We start from the raw sequence: 4996 nt of genomic DNA on the forward strand, positions 1-4996 counted from the left end.
GATCCCGTCCATTATTTATAACTCATATCCAGTCTAGTACTCTTGCTTAGGCCAGTAATGTTGAACAGCTAGTGATGTCTGCCACCCTAAATATGGCTCTTAAATCACATCCCCTCTTTCATCAGGGTGCTAGGGCTCTGGCCAAACAATTTATAAGTGCTCTTTTAAAAGGATAAATTATTAACAATAATAGGAGAAACCACAGGAACTGCATGAACCAACAATTATTAAAAGAATTCCTTCAAATGCAGAAAGCCCAGAGGCAGAGGAAAGGAAGCACAGGGTACACAGGAGAAGAAGAAAGGACAACCTAAAGGTACTGATCCCTCATTCATGGGGCTCAGTGCCATTGTAACAAGGTCATAGGACAAGCAGCCCTGAAGACCCTACTCAAAACTAAAGCAGCCAAAGTCACAACAGCAATCTTTACTGCATCTAAGACCGCCAAGTCTATTAGGTCAGCTTCCCTCTATGTCTGGAACCCCAGCACCTGTCATACACAGCAGAGCACGCATCTGAAGGCCACTAGTCCCTCAGGGCACCAGCAGAGCAGGGCAGAATTGCATCATTATACACGGAAAGAACCCCAAACCTCTGTGTAGGTTCATCCATAGCCTTACTAGTTGTAGTGGACCCCAGCCAAGCCACAATCTGGGCAAGCCTGTGCTGTGATATCGGCTCTGCCTGAGGCTTCCTAGTTCTGGCAGACCCTAACAAAGCCCCCATAATGCCAACACCCTGACTTTAGGAAGGGTTCTCTATTGTCATGCTCTGTCAGAGGCTCACCAGTCCTGGCAGATATCTGTGGAGTCAAATCCAAGGAAGGCTCATACTTCAACCCACAGGTGGGCATGAACCCCTAAGTACTGTACATGCTCCACCAGAGGCTCCTCAGTCCTCTGGACCCCAACCAGGTCCCATCCAGGGCAGACCCTGGATGCCACTCATGGAAGGAACCCCTACCTCTATACCTTCTGGTCCTGGAGGGCTATTGGCAGAGCAAGCCTTCACTAGGACCATATAGTGTGTGCTTCACCATAAAGGACTACTAGCTCTTCAGACACCAGAAGAAAAAACATTAATCCTCTCAATAAATAGTAGAAGTAATAGTAGTAGTAGTGGTAGAAGAAGAAGAAGAAGAAGAAGAAGGAGGAGGAGGAGGAGGAGGAGGAGGAGGAGGAGGAGGAGGAGGAGGAGAAGAAGGAGAAATTATACCACAACTACATACATTTATCAGGTCTGAAACTATACACATGAGACAACTGATATGTAATTTTTTTCTCAATACAAATACTTTTAAAAGTAAACAAAACAAAAGGAAATTTTGTTAAACAAAAATGAGGTATTACAGACATGGTCCTATATCCTTAGGAACAAAGAATGAGCCCTCTATGTTCTTAACTTTTTTAAATTGCAACTCTTCTAAATTAAAGGTCACTGAGCATAACTTCTCCCCATGGGATCATGCATTGCTAGTGCCTCAGGTTTACTACAAACACCCATTACTGGTATATAACTCACTTGGCCTTGCCCCCCTATTAATATGGGGTAGAGGATATGCCTCCGGTCTGTTTCTATTAGGTCTGTAGTGTATATCATCATGAGTAGTGAAACTTTTCTATGAACTGGCCAAAATCAAACCCCAATCCCATCTCTGGGCAGTCTCTTCTGAAGATACAACCTCCCATTGAGATGTGGATACTATTACAGGTGTCTAAGAAATGTGTTCACTGAAGACCCTGAAATAATCAACTCATCTGCTACCTCAAACCCTGACATCTTCTCCCATCACTTGGGGAAGTGTGAAGTGACCAGCTAAGAATATGCCAAACTCTTACAGGAAGCTCTAGGATTCATTTGCAGCCTCCTCACACAAGAATTTGATGAGCAGAAGCCCTGAATGCAGTACTTCAACAACTCTATGTGCCTTGTCAATTTTTATAATAAGAATGGGGAAATTTTTGTAGAGCTTCTGATTTCATGATATCTGTTACTTATTGGTGTACGCTTGCATTATTATTTTTTTCTGAAATTCTATTTCCTTTGTTTAATCAAGAGCCATGATAACTAACTTCATGTAGCAGCACATTCTTTCCATGTTACAGTTCTTGCTCTCTGACAAAAGCTGGTAGAAGTCAGGAGTTAACAAATAAACTGGGTAAGCAGACCCCCACAGACGACAGGCCTGGACTGAATACTGCTGATGGAAACTAGCAGCCCACTCAGAGTCTGTAAAGTACAAAGGTGGGCATGAGGTTAGACACAATATATATTCTTTGCCCTTTTTAAAAATTTTATTTACAAAAAGTAAACATTGACAAAACCATAGGATAAGAGGGGTACAACTCCACACAATTTCCACCACCAGAACTCCATATCCCATTACCTCCCCTGATAGCTTTCCTATTCTTTGACACTCTGGGAGTATGGACCCAAGGTGATTGTAAGATGCAGAAGGTGGGAGGTCTGGCTTCTGTAATTGCTTCCCTGCTGAACATGGCCATTGACAGGTTGATCCATACTCCCAGCCTGCCTCTCTCTTTCCCTAGTGGGGTGGGATTCTGGGTAATCGGAGCTCCAGGACACATTGGTGGGGTTGTCTGTCCAGGGAAGCCTGTTTGGCACCATGGTAGCATCTGGAACCTGGTGGCTGAAAAGAGAGTTAACATAAGCCAAACAAATTGTGACTAATCATGAACGTAAAGGCTGAAATAGTGCAGATGAAGAGTTGGGGTGGGGGGGTCTCCGTTTTGTAGGTAGCTAGTAGGCATATTTTAGTTGTATTTCAAAGAGCCTGTACTGTACTAGTTTTTTTTTTATTTTCCTTGATCCTGAAATCTGATATGCAGGTGGATCCAAGTTATTGTCTGGGGAGATGATGTCATGGCTGGAAAAAGGACCAGAAAGCTGGATCAGGGAAGAGAGTAGCTCCCTAATATGGGAAAGGTATATAAATATTGTTGACTATAAACCCCATCAATTTGATCTGATCTGGGGCCCATATTCAGCTTAGGAACCTATGTGACCTCTGCATCCCTGTGAATCTGAGCTCACATTCTGTGGTCATAAGTAGGAATATTCCAAGCTGCCCCAATATCGGGACCCATCTTCCTTAGGTGTAGCATAGAGTATATTGTCTATCCTCCCTTCAGAGGATGGAACATTCTTTACCATTGATCCAAGTTGAGGGCAAGGTCCTATGGGGGCCCATAAAGGGGTTTATTGTGTTGTTCCTGATAGAGATGACTGGTAAGACACAATATTTTATATAGTACCATATTGTTTGTTTGATAGGTGGTATTTCTCAAGTAATCAGATATCAACTACCCTGATATATATATGTATATATATATATATATAATGAAAAACAATATATAATGTATATATATAATGAAAATATACTTTGATATTTCTCATTATGCTTTGATGTAATACATGCTTTGGTCAAAGAGTATCAAAAGGCAGATCTGTTCATGGTTGCATTTGGTGAAATCACATCATGTGGAACATATACCAGTGTGACCACTGGTTCACTGCTCTTTGACCATCTAATGGTATCTAGTCAATTCACTCAATCCAACATTCATGTCAGAAACCTTGCAACCCAGAACCTATGATTTTTAGTGGCACTACTCAAACTAGCCAAAACTTGGAAACAACCCAGATGTCCAAAACCAGATGAGTGGTGAAAATAGCTGTGGTATATATAATCAGCAGTCTAAAAATGAAGTTATCTCCTTTGTATCATCTTGGATGGAACCTGAAGACATCAGTTTAAATGACATAAGCCAAGAAGAGAAATACAAATGCCAACTGAATTCATCTATAGGCTGGATTTAAGAAATAAAGCCAGAGAGGGGAAAACACAAAGTGAAACTTGGACTGATCATAGTGTATTGCACCAAATCAAAGGACTCTAGGGAAGGTGGAGGTAAGGAGAATTTTGAGTCTTGTCGCATAATGATGTAAAAGGATCCAAGTTGTGGGTGACAGTGTTCTAAGAGAACTTTCACAAGGAGATGAAAAATTGCACTCATGTGTCAAAAGTGCACTGTAAACCATTAGCACCCCAATAAAAAATGAATTAAAAAACTAGATTTCATGCTGATTGGGATAAAAACTAACAAGAATTTCAAAGTATATTACAAAACTGTAGTTATCAAAATGGTCTAGTTTTGACATGAAAAACAAATATATTTGGTGTGGTTGGTGGTACACCTGGTTGAGCACACATATTTCAATATGCAAGGACACAGGATCAAGGCCCTGGCCCCCACCTTCAGGAAGGAAGCTTCATAGGTTGGGAAAAAGTGCTGTAGGTATTTCTCCTTCTAGTTTCCCTTCCTCTCTCAGTTTCTCTCTGTCATATAATAAATAAATAAATAAATAAAAGTTAAAAAACAGACAACCAAGTCAATAGTATAGAATCAAGAGTCTACAAATATAGATGAACATATATACAGTCAATTAAGTTATGGTAGAGGAGACTATGATATATAATAGTGAAGGGAGTATTTCTTCAATAAATAGAATTAGGAAAAATATCTTGGAAATTTCTCATAGTGAAAACAGGCCACTAGCAATTCTACTCCTACTTATCAGAAGAAGACAAAAATCACTACTCCGTAAATATATGCACATCCATGTTCTCTGCAGCACTCTTCATGATAACATCAAGATAAGGAAATAACCCAAGTATGCATCAACACACAAATGGGTAAAGAAATCGTGATATATGTACACAATGAAAATTTATGTAGCTATAAGAAAAGATAAAATGTTGCCTTTTGCTACAACATGGGTGGAACTGGAAGTGGGCATTAAGTGAAATAAACAAGAAAGACAAAATACTGGATACTCACTCACTAGAGAAATATAAAGACCCACCTGCAGAAGGGAGACTTCACAAGCTGTGAAGCAGGTCTGCAGGTGTCTGTCTTTCTCTCTTCTTCTCTATATGCTTTCCCCTCTTAATTTCTCTCTGCCCTGTCAAATA

Source organism: Erinaceus europaeus, chromosome 8, assembly GCF_950295315.1.
Source record: "Erinaceus europaeus chromosome 8, mEriEur2.1, whole genome shotgun sequence".
NCBI lineage: Eukaryota > Metazoa > Chordata > Mammalia > Eulipotyphla > Erinaceidae > Erinaceus > Erinaceus europaeus.